Source organism: Balaenoptera borealis, assembly GCF_965194805.1.
Source record: "Balaenoptera borealis genome assembly, chromosome: X".
NCBI lineage: Eukaryota > Metazoa > Chordata > Mammalia > Artiodactyla > Balaenopteridae > Balaenoptera > Balaenoptera borealis.
This window is the reverse complement of record NC_138881.1, coordinates 99,177,901-99,200,596: the sequence shown is the minus strand read 5'-3', so window position 1 is coordinate 99,200,596 and position 22,696 is coordinate 99,177,901. Positions and strand designations below refer to the sequence as shown.

The following is a 22,696-nucleotide window of genomic DNA, read 5'->3' as shown; positions in this document are numbered from 1 at the left end:
TTGTAGATTAGTCTATTTCTGCTTTTAGTTTAATAAGTTTTTGCTTCACATGTTTTGCAGCTCTATTGTTTGGTGCATCCACATTTAGGAATGCTGTATCTTGATGGATTGGCCCTTTTATCATTATATAATATCCTCTGTTTCAGTTAAATCTTTTGGATCTGAAATCTATTTTATATTTCACTCTGTCTATATATGTATTATTATTATTTATTTATATATTGGTATATATTTAATTTAATATATAATATGTAAATAATAAATTTGTCTATTATATATAATGTGTACATTGCTAATGTATATTAGCATACATATTTTCTTTATATATATTCTGATATTAATATAGGCACTCTTGCTTTCTTTTGATTGATGTTTGTATGATATAACTTTTTCCATCCTTCTACTTTCAACCTAATTATATTATTATAGCTAACATGAGTTTCTTGTAAATAGCATATAGTTGGGTCATGTTTTTTAACTCACTCTGCCAGTTTCCCTATTTTTTTAAATTGAGATATAATTGACATACAGCACTGTATAAATTTAAGGTGTACAGTATAATGATTTGACTTACATACATCATGAAATGATTACCAAAATAAGTTTAGTGAACATCATTGTTTCATATAGATACAAAATAAAAGAGAAAAAAATTTTTTTCCTTGTGATGAGAACTCTTGGAATTTACTCTCTTAACAACTTACATATATAACACACAGCAGTGCTAATTATATTTATCATGTTATATGTTGCATCCCTAGTACTTATTTATCATGTAACTGGAAGTTTGTACCCCTTGACCACCTTCATCCAATTCTCCTTCCCTCCACCTCCTGCCTCTGGTAACCACAAATTTGATCTCTTTTTCTATGAGTTTGTTGTTTGTTTGTTTTTAAAGTATAGTTAACTTGCAATGCAATGTTAGTTCCTGGTGCGCAACATAGTGACTTGATATTTCTTTATATTACAAAATAATAACCGTGATAAGTTTAGTTACAATCTGTCACCATACAAAGGTCTCTGTTTTTTAATTGGTATATTTATACCATTTAACTTTAATGTAATTATTGCTATTTTGGAATTAAATCTGCAATTTTTTTTGTTTTCTTTCTCTCTCTTTTATTTCTTCTGATTTCTTATTTCCTGCCTTCTTGTGGGTTACTTGAACATTTTTAGAATTCCATCTTAATTTATGTATGGCTATTTTGAGTGTATCTCTTTGTGTAGCTTTTTTAGTCATTGTTCTAGGTATTATATTATGTACATATAACTTATTACAGACTATTGGTGTCTTCATTTTACCAGTTCAAGTGAAGTATAGAGACTTTATCTCCCTTTATGTCCTTTTACACTTCCCCATTTACACTATATTTGTCTTAGGTATTTACATATATTTAAAACTACATCACACAGGGTAATAATTTTGCTTCCACCTCCAACATAATTTAGAAGACTCCAAAGGAGAAGTAAATTCTATTTATCCATAGTTTTCCTTACCATATTCTTTCTGATATTCCAAGATTTCTTTAAAAAAAAGTCATTTCCTATTCATTTAGAGAACTTCCTTAAGCCATTCTTTAGGGAAGGGCAGCTGGGGACAAATTCTCTTAGTGTCTGTCCTTCATCTGAGAATGTCTTGATTTCCCCTTCATTCTTGGAGGATATTTTTGTTGGATACAGGATTCAGGTTGATAGTTTTTTTTTTTTTCTTTCAGCCTATGAAATATATCATGCAACTTCCTTCGGCCTGCATGGCTTCAGATGAGAAATCTACTGTCGTTCAAATTGTGTTTCCTTATAGGTAAGGTGTTGTTTCTCTTGCTGCTTTTAAGAACTTTGTGTTTGTTGTTAGTTTTCAGAAGTTTGACTATGTTGTGTCCTGGTGTGAAATTCTTTAGAGTTTATTCTGTTTGGAGTTCACTTCTTGAATCTGTAGGTTTATATCTTTTGCCAAATTTGAGAAGTTTTCAGCCATTATTTCTTCAAGTACTTTTTCAGCCTTGTCCTCTTTTTCCTCTCCTGGGATTCTCATGACATGAATGTTATAGCTTTTGTTATAGTCCTAGGAAGCTCTGTTAATTTTTTTTCCATTTATTTTCTCTCTTGTTCAATTTGGGTAATTTTCATTGTTCTATCTTCGAGTTCACGGATATTTTTTCCTCTGTCTCCTTCATTCTGCTGTATAGCACATTCATTGAATTTTTAATCTTAATTATTGTATTTTTCAGTTCCAAATATTCCATTTGGTTTTTTTTTTTAAATTTATTTTGGCTGAGTTGGATCTTTGTTGCTGCGTGCGGGCTTTCTCTAGTTGTGGTGAGCGGGAGCTACTCTTTGTTGCGGTGCGTGGGCTTCGCATTGTGGTGGCTTCTCTTGTGGCAGAGCACGGGCTCTAGGTGCATGGGCTTCAGTAGCTGTGGCACATGGGCTCAGTGGTTGTGGCACATGGGCCCTAGAGCACAGACTCAGTAGTTGTGGTGCACGGGCTTAGTTGCTCCACGGCATGTGGGATCTTCCCGGACCAGGGCTCGAACCCGTGTCCCCTGCGTTGGCAGGCGGATTCTCAACCACTGCGCCACCAGGTAAGCCCTTCCATTTGGTTCTTTTTTATTCTTCTATTTCTTTGCTAAGGTTTTCTTTTTTTTTTTCATTTGTTTCAAGTATGTTTATATTTGCTTCTAGAATCATTTTTATAATAGCTGCTTTAAACTTTTTGTTACATAATTCTAATATCTCTGTCATCTTGTTGTTGGCATCTATTGATTCTGGTTTTAATTCAGCTTGATAGCTTTCTGGTTCTTGGTATGTGGAGAGATTATTTATTTATTTATTTATTGAAACCTAGACATTGTTGGTATTATGTTATGAGACTCTGTATCTTATTTAAACTTTCTCTTTTAGGTGGCTTTCTCTGACACCACTCTGGCAAGGGAAGAGGGGCACTGCTTTGTTACTGCCAGATGGGTTGTAGGAGTCCAGGTTCCCCACTTGGCCTCTGTTGACAAGCATGGGAGGGGAGTTTGCTCCTTGCTAGTGCTAAGTGGGTGTGGGAATTCTGGCACCCCACTAGGTCTCTACTCATACCTCATTAGCTGCTCACCACATGGTCTCCAATGACACCGTGGTAGGGGTAATGAGTGGCTTCATTACTGCTGGGCAGTGGTGAAACTCCTGACCCTCTGCCAAGTCTCTTGACACTACCCCAGCAAGGAGGAGGAGACATGCTTTGTTATTGCCAGGCTCCCCCTGTGGTCTCTACCTATACCTTTTGGGGGCTTTCTCTCATTATCACCTACCAGAAATGAAAGTCCTGCCACCCTACTCAGCCTTCTCTGATACCACCCTGGAGAGAGTATTGTGAAGCTTTGTTACAGCCTGGCGAGAGGATAGAAGTCTAGGCTTGCCACTTGCCCTTTGCCAATGGGGGTGGGGATAGGGCCAGTTTTTTCTATGATGTTTGGCTGCTGCAGAGTAGTTATTGTTTAAAAGTTTTTCTGTCTTACTAGCCTGCTCCTTTCGTGGTCCTTTAGATAGAGAGAGCAGTCTTTTCTTAGGGCTTTTCTGTGTTTGCACCCATTGTAGTTTTGGGGATGCTAATTTATTCAGATTTAAGCATTTTTTTCCTTTTACTGTTACTCTTGAATATTTAACATGCATCTTGACTAAACAAAATCTCTTTACTAATAAAATGAACATTTCTACCCTCTTCCAAATTGAAACAAGAACTTTAGAATGCTTTAACTCCACTGAAACCCCATACCCCCGCAGTTGTACTTGTCCAGTATTATACCTCCACCTTATCCAAATTATATATTGTTATTATTGTTTCATACAGCCAATGCTTGTTTGGCTTTGACCACATATTTTCTAATTTCCTAACAAGTAATTTCTTCTTTAATATCAGCCCTTCCTTTTGGGTTCATTTTTCTTCTTTCTTAAGTTTATTCATTAGAAATTTCCTTTAGTGAAGGTCTTTTGGCAAAACTTGTAATTTTCATTTGTCTGAAAATGTTTTTATTTTGCTCTTTTTAAAAAAATATTTATTTGTTTATTTCGTTGCACTGGGTGGTAATTGTGGCAGGCGGGCTCCTCAGTTTCGGCTCGTGGGCTCCTCAGCTGCTGCACATGGCCTCCTTAGTTGTGGCAGGCAGGCTCCCCAGTTGCGGCATGTGAACTCCCAGTTGCAACATGCATGCGGGATCCAGCTCCCCCACCAGGGAATGAACCCGGGCCCCCTGCATCAGGAGCATGGATCCCTAACCACTGCGCCACCAGGGAAGCCCCTGCTCTTATTTTTGATAGATAGTTTTGCTGGTTACACAATTCCAAGTTGACAACGATTTTCTCTCAACACTTTGAAGATGTTATTTTATTTTCTTCTGGCTTTTATTGTTGCTTTTGAGGTGCCTGCTGTCAGTTTATTATTCTTTTATAATAATCTATCTTTTCTCTCTGGACGCTTTAAGATTTTTTTTGTTTTTGATACTTGACAGCAATGTGTTTACATTTATGTGAGATAATAGAAAATATATATTGGTCTCTGTCCCGGTTCCTGGCACAGAACTCCTAAAACCCTTGCAATTTTCTAAGTGATAAAAACACTAGGAGCACCTCTTCCTCTGTCTATCTTCGACCCCATCCCTGACACAGAGCTTATAAAACCCTTGTAAATTCCTAAGTGATAAGAGCAATGAAGAACGTCTTTTGTTCTACTGAGGTGATTCTGGGTGGGCTCTTGGATGGCTCCTGGATGGGGGCTGGTCACCAGAAAGACCAAGCCATGATTAAAATCTTGGGATTTTCAGCTCCCCCCACATTCTCCAGAGAGGGGAGAGGGCCTGGAAATGGAGTTAATCATGGATCATGCCCATAATGTTTATGGAAGCCTCCATAAAATCCCAATAGTAGGGGGTTCGGGGAGCTTCCAGATTGGTGAACACATCCATATCGGGAGGATGACACATCCCAGCTCCACAGGGACAGAAACTCCTGCACTTGGGACCCTCCCAGACCTTGCCCTATGTATCTCTTTATCTGGCTGTTCATCTGTAGCCTTTATATTCTTTAATAAACTGGTAAATGTAAGTAAGTGTTTCCCTAAGTTCTGTGAATTGTTATAGGAAATTAATCAAACCTGAGGAGGTGGGTCATGGGAACCTCTGATTTTAGCTAAATTGGATGGAAGTTGTGGGTAACATGGAGACTTACTACTTATAATTGGCATCTGAAGTGTGGTGGGAGCAGTCTTGTGGGACTGAGCCCTTAGCCTATGGGACCTGACACTATCTCCAGGTAGATAGTGTTAGATTCAAATTAAATTATAGGACACCCAGCTGGTTTTACAGAGAATTGCTTAGTGTGGGGGAAAAACCTCCACATATTTGGTGACTGGAGGTGTCAGAAGTGAAGTGTTCTTTGTGAGTAGGGTGTCTGTGTAAAGGAAAGGAGAAGCAGGAGGGAAGAACTGCGTTTTTTCCCACATGGGAGGTAGACTGAAATGAGGTTTTTATCCCTACATAGGAAGGAAAAATCTTGAATTTTTCCTTTACAATTTGGAATTTCTTTTTTAAAAAATCCTGTTTATGGTTTATGGTTTCAGAATTTGAGGATTATTAACTTTCATAAATTATGAAAATTTGTCTGCTAATATCTCTTTGAATGTTGGTTACCTACGAGTGCAAAAACACCCAGGGCTGTTGAAGCATTAACATCTGATTACTGTTCAGCTATCAACTTCTTTGTTTTTGACCTCTGGAGATTTACTCTTTTCTCTTGCAGGATGAGTTTTGTTACACATCAAAAAGATTAAAGATAAACCTACAGAATTTCTAGTTGTTTTGTAGCAGGAGATTTTTAAAAGAGAGCTAGTTCTCCATATTCCTGGAAATGGAAGTTCACAAAGATCTCTCTATCCCTTTATTTGCCTCTAAAACTATATGTCTGACTTTATTGTAGGTAACATTTAAGAGTTAAACTTAAGGTAACATTGAGAGTTACAGTTGAAAGCTATTGAGAATATTGAGCTGGAGGCCACTGGCATGCATGGTCCCATGGAGCTGAGCTGTAGGGTTGAGGGCCTGAGAGAGGTGGTAAGGAGTAAGGTAAGCAGAGTTTGCCTTCTCTTAAGTTTTTTGATTTCCGTTGTTTTTTTTCTGACCTTTGCTAGCTGCGTAAGTGTTGGGCACATTTTTAAAAGGTCTTTTAGCCTCAATTTCATCATCTTCCATTGAGAATAATAGGTCCAATTTTATAGGCCTGTTGTAGAATTAAGTGAGATGCCATCTATAAAATGTTTGGTTCAGTGCGTGGCACAAAAAAGGTGTTCAACTTCCTTTCTCTTCAGTAGCATCACTTTGTTTTTCCCATCTCCATTTGCCAACCAGCACTTAGGCAAAATGGGACTAGGACTGGGTGGAAGAGGAGATACTAGGTAGTGTTTGGCAAAGTAGCAGTGGAGGAAGGATAACCAGGAGAAGAGGAAAGCCCTAGTGATATGGGAAAGAAAACGGAAATGTTGACTTCCACCCCGATGGGGCAGCCATTCTTACATAATTTGGGGACATAGAATCGAAGAGCACCTCCCTCTGCATCACCTGCAATAGATTTGTCATTCTTCTGTTTATAAACAATACTTCAATCTCATGCAATTGTAGCTTATCCATGATTCTTAGAAAACAGGCATCAAAGGGAAAAAGGAGAGGATGGGAAAGAAGAGAGTATAGACTAAAATCACAACTAAGATAAAATAGGATATAATTCCTATTACTTAGAATAAATGGAGTGTAGATTTTGATGACATAAAAGTGCTTTCTGGAATTTCATTAATTGGAAAAATATGTTTTCAAAGGAATAACTTGTCATCTGCAAATGACTGGCTTTTAGTTTAGATCAAAAGGCACTAACCTAAGTAACAGGCAAAATAAATGAAAACAAAATATACATCTATTTAGCACGGTATGTGCTGTAGTTTTAAGGTATAATACTAAGGATTCAAAGCAGAGTTTCAATCTCAATTCTTAATTTATGAGTTTTTGGGTGATAGAGTTAGATTTTATGGTAATTTATATAGGCTTGCTTCATGGTTTAATTTTAACCATATATTACTGATCCTAATTCAAATGTCAGAGTCTTAGATTAAGAACCCAAAGAGGATTTAAATTATGTGCTTCTGCTGTTTTTCACTTGCCTGATTTACCAATTGCAGTAAAGCATGAATTTTAGCTTTGCTATTCTCTGGAAGACCATGACTAATGCTAGAAGTAATAGTAATTGTTACCACCCCTAAATCAAGGGGAACAGCATAAAGGCAGTAACTGTTTGGGGATGTGGACAGGAAATTTATTTCTTTTGGAGTGAGTGTGAAAAATAGGTAATTTGCATATAGTTTAGGGGAAAAGATATAGGAATGGTTTTGTGATAATCAGTCAATTGTTATTCAAGGGAGACTTTGAGAAAAGAGATTATTTTGGAAACTGACAAGGTGAGGTGGGGAGCTGTGTGTAAATTCAGAGGAGGTCAGGATGCAGCTCATTTGGCTAGTTTATATCTTTTTAGTACATCACTCAAAAAAGTCAGGATCATTGTTTTAGAATCTATATTTACTATTATGACTTCTTAACTGTAAAACAATAATCTGAAGTATCAGTATTAGGAGTATTAACATATTTAGTTAGAGTTGTGATCTATTGAGTATAGTATAGAATGAGGATTGTTATTCTTAGCTGTGTGAGAACTTTTAATAATTTATTATGCAAAAGAGAGTTGAGTCTTAAGAGCACTGGACTAATGTGCTGCTAGTCAGTACACCTCCAGGCCTTTCCTGCCATACGCCTCAGTCAAGCCTCAGGAAAAAAATCTTTCCCATTTCTCTTCCTAGCCCTTCTCTTAGCAATGCGCTCTGTCACTTATCCTAAAGGCATCAAAGCTGCAATATTAGGGGGAAGAGTGGAATTCCTTTGCAATCTAATTAAAAGCCATTTATGGATACATAGACTATTGACAGAGTCCAGCCTAAGTGGGTAGGTGTCTCTCATTCATTGGTGATTGATTTAGAGAAGCTCTGAAATCAAGAAATTCATTTAGTAAGATACAAACAGCAACCTCATTTTTTAAAAAACCAAGTTGCTGCTATTATATCTACTCCCCCCATCTATCATCAACAGAAATGCCAAATTCCTTTCCCAGTAGTGGTTGAGTTCAGGCTCTGAAATTAGTCTGACTTCATATCAGGTTCTACCATTATTGGTTATACCATCTTTGTCAAATTACTTAGCTCCTCTGTGCCTCAGTTTCTTCTATAAAATGTGAATAACAATGCTTTGTACCTTAGGGTTGTCGTCAGCCTTAAATGTGATAATAAATGTCAAACACTTATCACAGTATCTGGTATACAGTGAATATCTGTAAAAGCTATTATTGCTCTATCCTGGAATGATAAATGACAGCAAAGAGTTAATATCTATGATCTACATTTTGTCAATCTCAACAAATACTATTTTGATAAAATAACATAGGAGAGCAGTACCACCATTTTAACGATTAGGTTGGGAATAGTATAGTCATAATTTAAGTTACTTATCATTTTGTGCACATTAACCAGCTGCCAGTCAGCTGCATATATCTAAACAGACCTACTTTGTGCATTGTTCTTCTCCTATCGAAACAATTCCTTTAACGAGCCATATAGACTGTATCTGATGAAGAGAGGTCTGAAAAGGGGATGGTACATCTAAAACAGGAAAACACTAGTAATGGTTCACAACTGAGCTTTCATAGTGGAACAATATGTGAGGCAATATTAGCTAAGTAATCCTATTACCAGAATCTCTGACATTCTACTATGTTTTTGCTTTTAGTCATTCTATTCTGTGACATTTCGAGTTAAACATGTTATCTATTATTTTAGTGTTAATCACATTTTCCTCTAAAATATATAGTTGAAAATTCTGTAGCATTTGTAAGTTGTAATTGTTTTTTTAAATAACCAGAGAACAAATTTTTTGCAGGGCAATGTGGCTCCCAATTTGCTAGGGCAAGTCAATGAAAAAATGAATTCCTTGTTTATTGCTTTACAGTAAACTTTTCAGAAACTTAGCAATTGTGTTCAGTTAGGGTTACCTATGTAAACATTCAATGCCATAGTGTGTGATTATAGGGGAAACCAGAAAATATGTTCTTCTTCCAACACTTAGACTATAGCTTGTGTGTTGTAGCTAGAAATAGAGTAAGGGGCTGTTACAGAGAGTGCTTCTTCAGAAATTCCCTGTGGTGTGTGTTTAGCTTCCTTCTCCCCAGGGCTAGAGACGTCTGTCCTTTTGCCAGCTGCTGTGTTCAGTTGTCGGGGCTATTTTGGGCAGCAGTGGGTTGATCCCATTGGGGAAACGGCCGTATATCTCTGCTTTTTAAAATGTTCTGTTCAATTGCATTATGAAAACATTGGGGGCTAGAAATCCTAGTCTTTCTGAAACAGTTTTTGTTTGAATTCTGGGGAATTGGCCAGGTTGTAAACTTTAGAAACCTGCAGAATGTAGTAAAGAAACCAATTATTTATTAATTTTAAATACCTTCTGTGCAAGTGGTTTCAGAGCAGCTTAGCAAACAAGGGAATGCTAGGGACAATTTGCAGAAAACATTGGGATCTTCAGTTATCCTTATGGGCAAGGGGAAATTAGGGGGTGTGAGTGGAATGATAGTACAATCAATTGGATTGGTAGCTCATTACCCAAAGAGATCGATTAATGTGATCCTGGAGGCATCCCTAGTCTCATCAGCAGGGCTCTACTTAAGCCCTATCATGTGTTAAACATTTTCATTGACAACCTGTTTGGAAACAGAACACATGCTTGCCAGATTTAAGTATGTCATAAAGATGAATGCAGTGGATCCAGAATCATGATACAAAAAGAGCTTGGCCGACTGGGTTAAAATGATGAAATTTGACAGGAATACATTGACAGGTCTATACTTAGGAATGGTGATGTACTATTAATTGACAGAATAGTTGTTCATACTTATATGTTATTGGTTTCTTTACTACCTATATAACTTTGGGCAAGTTACTTAACCCTATTTTAGTCTCAGTTTCCTCATCTGTAAATATATGCTCATGGTAAAAAAACAAACAAACAAAAAATCCAGTAGTGCAAAGAGAAATACAATGAAAAGGAAGTCCTCCAGACCTCCAGACCTCCAGTTCCCCAGTCCCTTTCTCCAGATATTAAAAAAATTCTTCCAGAAACAGCGTGTGTATGTGTGTATAAAACTTCCTTTTTTAAAAAATACATAATATGTACAGTATTTTCTCCCATGATTTTCTCACTTAATTTATCTTGTAGGTAGCTCCATGTCAGCACATATATAACTACATAATTTTCTCCCTGTGATTTGCTTTATTTATCTAGCATACAGATTGAAAGCATAGATTCTGAAGCCACACTACCTGGGTTCAATTCCCAGCTCTAATACTTACTGGCTGTGTGACCTTGGGCAAGTTACATAACCTCTCTGTGCCTGCAGGAGACACAGTGCCTAGGACCTATTATACTTTTAGGAGTCTATGAAAATGTTTTAAGTTTAATTTCATTTAAAATCAGAAGAAAAATAAATATAAAACTAATGAATATATAATAATGAATCCAGGCTGGATTTTATTTGTCTTTATATACCAAAGCAGTTGTAAAATATAATTGGCAACATTTTCTTATGGTGGAAGTGTCTCACAACAACCAAAGTGCTCAGGGCCCACGGAAGTCATAATGTGACCCTGTGTGCCTGGGTTTCATCATTTGTTGAAATACAGATAAAAATAGTGCCTATTGCATAGGGTTGTTATGAAAAACACCTAAGTTAATATTTGGAAAGCTGATAGTGTTTAGCACATACTGATTTCTACATGTTCACTAAAAAATAGGTAAATTATGGACATGGTAAAAAAACTCAAGGGATATTTTAAAAAGTATGATGAAAAGTAAATCTCTTTCTAATCACTGACCCCCAGTCCCTCAGTTTGCTTCCTCAGAAATAGCCACTTTTACCATTTTTCATGTATCCTATAGAGATTACTTGTATAATCATATAGATATTTTATTTATTTAAACTGTCCCCTATTTGATGGACATTCGGTTGTTTCCAACCGTTGCTATTGCAATCAGTGCTGCAATAAGTACCCCTGTACATATGTCATTTTGCAAATGTGGGAGTATAACAGGACAAATTCTCTGAAATAAAATTGCTGTCAATTACTTTAAATTTTGATAGATATTGCTAAATTGATCTCTATGCTGATTGTACCAATTTACACTCCCATCAGAAATGTAGAGTGTGTATTTTCCTGTACCTGAATCAAAAATAATGTTATCAAACTTTTGGGTCTGATAATTTAATAGGAGAAAATGTTATCTCATTGTAAGTGTGCATCTCTTTAATTATAAGTGAACTTCAGTAATTCTGACATGCTAAAAACTATTTCTTTTTTTTTTTTTTTTGGTTAACTCTTAGTGCATATCCTTTGCCTATTTTTCTATTGGTTTTTTTCCTTTTTGAGTTGTAGGAGCTCTTTATCAAGGAAACTAGGGCTGGGTCTGTGATATGAATTGCCAATAATTGTCCAGCTTGTCTTTTGACTTTGGTTATAGTGTTTTTTCCATGCAGACCTTTTAAATTTTTATGTATTCAAGTTTGTCCATATTTTCTTTATGGCTTCTGGATTTTATGCCTTGTTTGGAAAGGCTTTTCTCCGCTTTGAGATTATTTTTTTTAAAACTCCCACGTTATTTATTTATTTATTTAAAATATTTATTTATTTAATTATTTGGTTGCCCTGGGTCTTAGTTGCGGCACGCAGGATCTTTGTTGAGGCATGCGGAATCGTGTTTTTTTTTTTTTTTTAGTTACCGCACGCGGGGACCTTTCAGTTGCGGCATGCAGGCTCTTAGTTGCTGCATGCAGAATCTAGTTCCCTGACCAGGGATGGAACCCAGGCCCCCTGCATTAGGGAGCATGGAGTCTTAACCACTGGACCACCAGGGAAGTCCCACTCCTACGTTATTTTTTTATAACTTAAAAAAATGTTTAAATCTTTGATCCATTTAGAATTATTTTGAGGTAAGAAGTGTTTTTCTCTGCAGAAAATTTTAATTTTTAAATACAGTAAAATATATCAAAAATTTCCTATGGCTTTTGTATTTTGTGTCTTGTTTAAATGGACCTTTCTTAACCCAAGGTCCTAAATCCATCCAACTAATTTTTTTTCTAATATGTTTTTGTTTCTTAAAAACTAATTCCATCTGCAATTTAATTTGGTGCAAGGAATGTGGTAGGGATCTAGAGTATGTCTAGCCAGTTGTCGCTACACCATTTGTTAAATACAGCCATTTCCTCTACTGATTTGAAATGTGTGTTTTATTCCTAAAGTCCTGTATATATTTGGCTCTACTTCTGGACTGTATTCTGTTTTATTGCTATGTCTGTCTGTTTATGCATCAGTATCAAACTGTTTTAAATACCATAATGTTAAGCAAATATATATTTATCCCTGGTTTATTAAGAGTATTTTAAATCAGCAATGGATGTTGAATTTTGTCAAATACGTTTTCAGCATCTATGAAAATGATCATATTATTTTTCTCCCTTGATCTGTTAATATAGTGAATTATATTGATGAATTTCCTAACATTAAAAAAATTTTCCTCCTAGAAATAAACCCACTTGGTCACTGGTGTGTTATTCTTTCAATGGGCTAATTTTATTTGTTTCTATTTTGTATAGTATTTTTGCATTGATATTCATAAGTGAGATTGAGCTCAAGCTTTCTTTGAAATTCGAAGAAGATAATTTGGATTCTTTTCTGTGCTATTAAACAGGTGAAATAACATTGAAGTTAATTCAGTACTTGAAGATTTGGTAGAATTTATCTGAAATTTCTGGGCTTCATAAATTGTGGGGGTAGTCTTTGACAACATTTTCATTTTCTTTCATAGTTATTGGTTTGTTTTCATTCTCTTCGAAGAGTTAATTTTGGTGATTCAGATTTTCCTAGGAAATAGGCCATTGACCCAAGTTTTCAAATTTATCTGTATAGAGTTGAGTAAACTACTGTACAATAATTCTTTTTACTTCAACTGTCTATGGTTACTTCTGTATTTTCAATTTTGTGATTTTCCTCTTTATTTGTATAAAATGAGTTTTTAAAAATGGCTTTCATGACATAATTCATATTACAATTCACCCATTTAAAGTGTACACTTCAGTAGGTTTAGTATGTTCACAGAGATCTACACCCAGCACCACAATCCATTTTAGGACACATTCTACACTCTCAGAAGAAACCCTGTGGCCATTAGTGGTTATTTCTGATTTCACTCCAAGACGCTCAGGCCTAGGCAACCACTAATCTCTTTCTGTCTGTATAGGTTTTCCTAATCTGGACATTTTGTATAAATGGAATCATATAGTATGTGGTCTTTTGTGACTGACTTCTTTCACTTAGCATGTTTTCAAGGGTCATCCTTGTTGTTATAAAGTAAATTTTAAAATGTAGATCTGTAGTGGTTTTTACAGTTTCCTTATTTACCATCTGTATTAATCAGCTGGGGCTGCCATAATAAAATACAACCGATTGGGTGATATTTTAAACAACAGAAATTTATTTTCTCACAAATCTGGAAGATCAAGAATTCCAAGATCAAGTGTCATCAGGATTGGTTTCTTCTGAGCATCTCTTCTTGGCTTGTACATAGCACCTTCTCGCTGCATCTTAATACGGTCATTGTTCTGTGTCTATGTCCTAATCTCTTCTTATAAAGACACCAGTTATAAAGATTATGGCCCACCCTAATGACCTCATTTTAACTTAATTAGCTCTTTAAAGGACCTATCTCAAAATACAGTCACATTCTGAATAATTGGGGATTAGGGCTTCAAAATATGAATTTTGTCGGTATACAATTTAGTCCATAATACCATCTTAAAGAAAAAAGTCAAGCCTGTATAGCCTAGTCTGTTTCTACATCTATTTTTAATCAATTTGACCTAAGTCAGTCAAAATGCTCAGTTTGTGTGTGTGTGTATTTGTGTGTACAAAATCTGTCTCTTAAAAAATAATTTAAAAATCATTTTTTCTGATTATAAAATTAATATATGTACATTATACAAGATTCAAATGCTACAGAAATGCATAAACCGAAAAGTAAAAGTCTTCTTTAGCCTCCACTATCAATAGTTTACAGTTTATTCCTCTAGTTTTTTTTCCTGACATACTGATACCAACTATGAAAATGGATCATATTTAACATGGCATTTTTTACAATTTTTATTGGAGTATAGTTGCTTTACAATGTTGTGTTAGTTTCAGGTGTATAGCAAAGTGAATCTGTTATACATATACATATATACACTGTTCTTTAGATTCTTTTCCCATGTGGGTCATTACAGAGTACTGAGCAGAGTTTCCTGTGCTATACAGTAGGTCCTTATTTGTTACCTATTTTATATATAGCAGGGTGCAACATAGCATTTTACAGCATACTTTTTTCACTTAGTATAGCATGCACATCTTCCCATGGTGATACTGATGAATCTGTCATTAAAATATATATATATATATGTATGTTGCATTTTGTTGTGTGCATATACGTGACTTATTTAAATACCTCCTTATTGATGAACATTTGGATTGGTACCAACTTTTAGCTATTGCAAAAAACCATGAACAATACTGCAATGAATATCCTTGTGCATTAATCTTTGTACTCTTATGGGATTCTGCAGAATAATTTTCTAGAAGCTGAAAAACTATATTTAAAGATTATGAATGTTTTTTCATAGCACTTTTTGACTTAGAGGCATTTACTATAGGAGGTGAAGGCTGTTGGTAGAGACTACTTTTCCTCCCAGTGAATCAAAAAGGTGTTTAGAGGTCCATGGTGGACCCTCTTCTGTCCTGTCTTTTTGAGGGGCCCATTTTGGGTAATTTCCATATCCATTTTTGGGAAATGCTGATATAAAATTATGTTTTAAACTTTGGCCATTAGGCTTAAACATTTTTTAATGAGAAGTGTACTACCCATGTGGGAAGAACCTTTGTATTTAACATTGCATTGTTTGATGTAAATTCTTTTTTTTTTTTCCTTTTGGTCTTCCCTTCTAACAACTAGCATATGACTCATTTCCATCTCAGCCATAGGATTCTGAATTATGATTATAGTAATTCTCCTTTTCCATTAAAGATAATGAACCCACTCCTGGGTACATTTTGTAAAACATGTTCACAATGATGTTGCCACATAATGCTGAAAGAGTATAATTATTCTCTATCTCTGTTATGTATGATATATTTCTGTTCAAAATATGTTCACATAGCACAAAGTTTACATCTCAGAACTATGATTTCTGTTTAAAATTAGCCTTCACACACAATATGCATGTAATCATATATTCATTCATGATCTATGCTAAGATTTTTATATTTGCAAACATACAGTATTTATATTAAATATAAACATACTTGCAACCCAATGTACAATAAATGATACCTGCCACTGGCATAAGACACAGGCAAGAGGACTGTTCCAGTCTCTCATTACATTTTCTTTTCCTGTTACCATGCCAGCAATCTAACAGTTTTGTTGTCACTGTAAACTGCCTAGATTAGCCTTCTACTTCAAATCAACCGAGCCAGCATTATCCAATTACAGCCTAAGAATGGCCTAATCTTCCAGACCAGCTGCCGCAGGATGGCAAAGGCATATCTTTAATCAAAATTATAACATCTTATTCTTTCGTTTTTACCCATTGCAGTAATGGAAATGCTGAGCAAGAATACAAGAAAATATCTACATTTTGCATTGATTTGTTCATCGATTCTCCCAGCCTTTGGCATAGTGCAGCATAACACTAAATTCAGAGGCGGCTTGCTTGAAAACAGCATTTTCTGCTATATTCTTTTTCTTTTAACTGTTGTTGCATTGAGTTTTCCTAGTGAAGACTAAAGTTGTGTTCAGATTCCCTTGATTACTTTTTTATTGTCCCTACTTTTAAAAAATATTTTTACTGCTTACAGTAGTAATACATGCTCATTGTAAAACAAAACAAAATAAACAATTGCAATATATAACAGATAGTAGAAGTAGGTTGCAATCCTCTCCTCTAGAGACACTCTGAAGAGTTAGGTGTATATTTTCTGCATGTTTCTTCCAACATATATGTTATTTTAATTATTCATATAAATATATACATACACATGGTTTTATAAATGATTTTAAAAAATTGAAGTATAGTTGATTTACAATGTTGTGTTAGTTTTAGGTGTACAGCAAAGTGATCCAGATATGTGTGTGTGTGTATATATATATATATATAGATATATATCTATATCTATCTATCTATCTATCTATCTATCTATCTATCTATCTATCTATCTATCTATATATAGTGGGTTGGCCAAAAGGTTTGTTCAGTTTTTTCTGTAAGATGGCTCTAGTAGCTCTTATCTTTAACTTCATTTGAAACAATTTTGTTAGATTGTATTGTGACAGCTGTCATATCAGCATGCATTTTAAAAAAAAAACATCAAAATTGGTGAATTTTTATACAGCCATCTTAATATTGAAGATGGAAGAAAAAAAGCAACATTTTCAGCATATTATGCTTTATTATTTCAAGAAAGGTAAACACGCAACTGAAACACACACACACACAAAAGATTTGTGCAGTGTATGGAGAAGGTGCTGTGACTGATCAAACGTGTAAAGTGGTTTGCAAAGTTTCGCGCTGGAGATTGCTCGCTGGAAGATGTTCTACGGTCGAGTAGACCAGTTGAAGTTGATAGCGATCAAATCGAGACATTTATTGAGAACAATCAATGTTATACCACGCGGGAGGTAGCCAACATACTCAAAATATCCAAATCAAGCGTTGAAAATCATTTGCACCAGCTTGGTTATGTTAACCTCTTTGATGTTTGGGTTCCACATAAGTTAAGTGAAAAAAAACTTCTTGACCGTATTTCTGCATGTGATTCTCTACTGAAACGTAATGAAAACGTTCTGCTTTTAAAACAAATTGTGACAGGCGATGAAAAGTGGACACTGTACAATAATGTGGAACGGAAGAGATCGTGGGGCAACTGAAATGAACCACCACCAACCACACCAAAGGCTGGTCTTCATCCAAAGAAGGTAATGTGTATATGGTGGGATTGGAAGGGAGTCCTCTATTATGAGCTCCTTCTGGAAAACCAAACGATTAAGTCCAACAAGTACTGCTCCCAATTAGACCAAATGAAAGCAGCACTCAACGAAACTGTCCAGAATTAGTCAACAGAAAATGCATAGTCTTCTATCAGGATAACGCAAGACTGCATGTTTCTTTGATGACCAGGCAAAAACTGTTACAGCTTGGCTGGGAAGTTCTGATTCATCCGCCATATTCACCAGACATTGCACCTTCGGATTTCCATTTATTTAGGTCTTTACAAAATTGTCTTAATGGAAAAACTTTAAATTCCCTGGAATACTGTAAAAGGCACCTGGAACAGTTCTTTGCTCAAAAAGATAAAAAGTTTTGGGAAGATGGAATTATGAAATTGCCTGAAAAATGGCAGAAGTTAGTGGAACAAAAGGGTGAATACATTGTTTAATAAAGTTCTTGGTGAAAATGAAAAACGTGTCCTTTATTTTTACTTAAAAACCTAAGACACTTTTTGGCCAACCCAATATATATACATATATATATATATATATATATATACATATATATATATACACATATATATATATATATTCTTTTTCAGATCCTTTTCCATTATAGGTTACTACAAGGTACTGAATATAGTTCCCTGTGCTATACAGTAAGGTCCTTGTTGTTTATCTGTTTTATATATAGCTGTGTGTATATGTTAATCCCACACTCCTAATTTATCTCTCCCCTCCCCTTTGGTAACCATAAGTTCGTTTCCTATATACATGATTTTTTTATGCCTTGCTCTTCTTTCTTGTTAAACCTATTTTATTTTGCCTGGGTATTACCTTTAATTTTCAAAAATAAAATCTTCTGGGAGATATTTTCCATTCAAAATAGAATCCCAAGTGGTTCAACTTTTTTTTTTTAACATCTTTATTGGAGTATAATTGCTCAACAATGGTGTGTTAGTTTCTGCTGTATAACAAAGTGAATCAGCTATACGTATACATATATCCCCATATCCCCTCCCTCTTGCGTCTCCCTCCCACCCTCCCTATCCCACCCCTCTAGGTGGTCACAAAGCACCGAGCTGATCTCCCTGTGCTATGCGGCTGCTTCCCACTAGCTATCTATTTTACATTTGGTAGTGTGTATATGTCCATGCCACTCTCTCACTTCGTCCCACCTTACCCTTCCCCCTCCACGTGTCCTCAAGTCCATTCTCTACGTCTGCATCTTGATTCCTGTCCTTCCCCTAGGTTCTTCAGAACCATTTTTTTTTCTTTTTAGATTCCATATATATGTGTTAGCATATGGTATTTGTCTTTCTCTTTCTGACTTACTTCACTCTGTATGACAGACTCTAGGTCCACCCACCTCACTACAAATAACTCAATTTCATTTCTTTTTATGGCTGAGTAATATTCTATTGTATATATGTGCCACATCTTCTTTATCCATTCATCTGTCGATGGACATTTAGGATGCTTCCATGTCCTGGCTACTGTAAATAGTGCTGCAGTGAACATTGTGGTACATGACTCTTTTTGAATTAGGGCGTTCTCCGGGTATATGCCCAGTAGTGGGATTGCTGGGTCATATGGTAGTCCTATTTTTAGTTTTTTAAGGAACCTCCGTACTGTTATTCATAGTGGCTGTATCAATTTACATTCCCACCAACAGTGCAAGAGGGTTCCCGTTTCTCCACACCCTCTGCAGCATTTATTGTTTGTAGATTTTTTGATGATGGCCATTCTGACTGGTGTGAGGTGATACCTCATTGTACTTTTGATTTGCGTTTCTCTAATGATTAGTGATGTTGAGCATCTTTTCATGTGTTTGTTGGCAATCTGTATATCTTCTTTGGAGAAATGTCTATTTAGGTCTTCTGCCCATTTTTGGATTGGGTTGTTTGTTTCTTTAATATTGAGCTGCATGAGCTGTTTGTATATTTTGGAGATTAATCCTTTGTCTGTTGATTCATTTGCAAATATTTTTTCCCATTCTGAGGGTTGTCTTTTCGTCTTGTTTATGGTTTCCTTTGCTGTGCAAGAGCTTTTAAGTTTCATTAGGTCCCATTTGTTTATTTTTGTTTTTACTTCCATTTCTCTAGGAGGTGGGTCAAAAAGGATCTTGCTGTGATTTATGTCATAGAGTGTTCCGATTATGTTTTCCTCTAAGAGTTTTATAGTGTCTGGCCTTACATTTAGGTCTTTAATCCATTTTGAGTTTATTTTTGTGTATGGTGTTAGGGAGTGTTCTAATTTCATTCTTTTACATGTAGGTGTCCAGTTTTCCCAGTACCACTTATTGAAGAAGCTGTCTTTTCTCCATTGTATATTCTTGCCCCCTTTATCAAAGATAAGGTGACCGTATATGCGAGGGTTTATCTCTGGGCTGTGTATCCTGTTCCATTGATCTATATTTCTGTTTTTGTTCCAGTACCATACTGTCTTGATTACTGTAACTTTGTAGTGTAGTCTGAAGTCAGGGAGCCTGATTCCTCCAGCTCCGTTTTCTCTCTCAAGATTGCTTTGGCTATTCGGGGTCTTTTGTGTTTTTTGTTCTAGTTTTGTAAAAAATGCCATTGGTAATGTGATAGGGATTGCATTGAATCTGTAGATTGCTTTGGGTAGTATAGTCATTTTCACAATGTTGATTCTTCCAATCCAAGAACATGGTATATCTCTCCGTCTGTTTGTATTATCTTTAGTTTCTTTCATCAGTGTCTTATAGTTTTCTGCATACAGGTCTTTTGTCTCCCTAGGTAGGTTTCTTCTTAGGTATCTTATTCTATTTATTGTGGTGGTAAATGGGAGTGTTTCCTTAATTTCTCTTTCAGATTTTTCATCATTAGTGTATAGGAATGCAAGAGATTTCTGTGCATTAGTTTTGTATCCTGCAACTTTACCAAATTCATTGATTAGCTCTCATAGTTTTCTGGTGGCATCTTTAGGATTCTCTATGTATAGTATCATGTCATCTGTAAACAGTGACAGTTTTACTTCTTCTTTTCCAATTTGTATTCCTTTTATTTCTTTTTCTTCTCTGATTGCCATGGCTAGGACTTCCAAAACTATGTTGAATAATAGTGATGAGAGTGGACATCCTTGTCTTGTTCCTGATCTTAGAGGAAATGGTTTCAGTTTTTCACCATTGAGAATGATGTTTGCTGTGGGTAAGTTGTATATGGCCTTTATTATGTTGAGGTAGGTTCCCTCTATGCCCACTTTCTGGAGAATTTTTATTATAAATGGGTGTTGAATTTTGTCAGAAGCTTTTTCTGCATCTATTGAGATGATCATATGGTTTTTCTTCTTCAATTTGTTAATATGGTGTATCACATTGATTGATTTGCATATGTTGAAGAATCCTTGCATCCCTGGGATAAATCCCACTTGGTCATGGTGTATGATCCTTTTAATGTGCCATTGGATTCTGTTTGCTCATATTTTGTCGAGGATTTTTGCATCTATGTTCATCAGTGATATTGGCCTGTAGTTTTCTTTTTTGTGACATCTTTGTCTGGTTTTGGTATCAGGGTGATGCTGGCCTCGTAGAATGAGTCTGGGATTGTTCCTTCCTCTCCAATTGTTTGGAAGAGTTTGAGAAGGATGGGTGTTAGCTCTTCTCTTTATGTTTGATAGAATTCACCTGTGAAGCCATCTCGTCCTGGACTTTTGTTTGTTGGAAGATTTTTCTTTTTTAATTTTTATTTATTTATTTTTATTTATTTATGGCTGTGTTGGGTCTTCGTTTCTGTGCGAGGGCTTTCTCTAGTTGCGGCAAGTGGGGGCCACTCTTCATCGCGGTGCGCGGGCCTCTTATTATCGCGGCCTCTGTTGTTGCGGAGCATGGGCTCCAGACGCGCAGGCTCAGTAGCTGTGGCTCACGGGCCTAGTTGCTCCACGGCATGTGGGATCCTCCCAGACCAGGGCTCGAACCCATGTCCCCTGCATTGGCAGGCAGATTCTCAACCACTGCGCCACCAAGGAAGCCCGGAAGATTTTTAAGCACAGTTTCAATTTCATTACTTGTGATTGGTCTGTTCATGTTTTCTATTTCTTCCTGGTTCAGTCTGGGAAGGTTATACTTTTCTAAGAATTTGTCCATTTCTTCCAGGTTGTCCATTTTATTGGCATAGAGTTGCTTGCAGTAGTCTCTTAGGATGCTTTGTATTTCTGTGGTGTCTGTTGTAACTTCTCCTTTTTCATTTCCAATTTTATTGATTTGAGTCCTCTCCCTCTTTTTCTTGATGAGTCTGGCTAATGGTTTATCAATTTTGTTTATCTTCTCAAAGAACCAGCTTTTAGTTTTATTGATCTTTGCTGTTGTTTTCTTTGTTTCTATTTCATTTATTTCTGCTCTGATCTTTATGATTTCTTTCCTTCTACTAACTTTGGGTTTTGTTTGTTCTTCTTTCTCTAGTTCGTTTAGGTGTAAGGTTAGATTGTTTATTTGAGATGTTTGTTGTTTCTTGAGGTAGGATTGTATTACTATAAACTTCCCTCTTAGAGCTGCTTTTGCTGCATCGCATAGGTTTTGGATTGTCGTGTTTTCATTGTAATTTGTCTCTAGGTATTTTTTGATTTCCTCTTTGATTTCTTCAGTGATCCCTTGGTTATTTAGTAACGTATTTTTTAGCCTCCATGTGTTTGTGTTTTTACGTTTTTTACCCTGTAATTGATTTCTAATCTCATAGTGTTGTTGTCAGAAAAGATGCTTGGTATGATTTCAGTTTTATTAAATTTACCAAGGCTTAATTTGTGACCCAAGATGTGATGTATCCTGGAGAATGTTCCATGTGCCCTTGAGAAGAAAGTGTAATCTGCTGTTTTTGGATGGAATGTCCTATAAATATCAGTTAAATCTATCTGGTCTAATTGTGTCATTTAAAGCTTGTGTTTCCTTATTAAGTTTCTGTTTTGATGATCTGTCCATTGGTGTAAGTGAGGTGTTTAAGTCCCCCACTATTATTGTGTTGCTGTTGATATCCTGTTTTATAGCTGTTAGCAATTGCCTTATGTATTGAGGTGCTCCTATGTTGGGTGAATATATGTTTATAATTGTTATATCTTCTTTTTGGATTGATCCCTTGACCATTATGTAGTGTCCTTCCTTGTCTCTTGTAACATTCTTTATTTTAAAGTCTATTTTATCTGATATGAGTATTGCTACTCCAGCTTTCTTTTGATTTCCATTTGCATAGAATATCTTTTTCCATCCCCTCACTTTCAGTCTGTATGTGTCCCTAGGTTTGAAGTGGGTCTCTTGTAGACAGCATACATATGGGTCTTGTTTCTGTATCCATTCAGCGAGCCTGTGTCTTTTGGTTGGAGCATTTAATCCATTCACATTTAAGGTGATTATCGATATGTATGTTTCTATTACCATTTTCTTAATTGTTATGGGTATGTTTCTGTAGGTCCTTTTCTTCTCTTGTGTTTCCCACTTAGAGAAGTTCCTTTAGCATTTGTTGTAGAGCTGGTTTGGTGGTGCTGAATTCTCTTAGCTTTTG

At 35.8% G+C, this 22,696-nt stretch overlaps 1 protein-coding gene across 6 annotated transcripts in view; it reads left to right on the top strand.

Annotated features, from left to right (window-relative positions):
* The window catches only part of KLHL13 (kelch like family member 13), a 386,710-nt gene that overhangs the window by 39,951 nt on the left and 324,063 nt on the right, over window positions 1-22,696 (top strand). For 5 of the 6 annotated variants that reach the window (XM_082377201.1, XM_082377213.1, XM_082377212.1 and 2 more), the window contains one exon: window positions 1,716-1,801. The exons of the other annotated variant lie outside the window; for it this stretch is intronic. The gene's annotated coding sequence lies outside the window, so the exon portion shown is untranslated. The remainder of the gene's footprint in view (window positions 1-1,715; window positions 1,802-22,696) is intronic. 6 annotated transcript variants of the gene reach the window in all.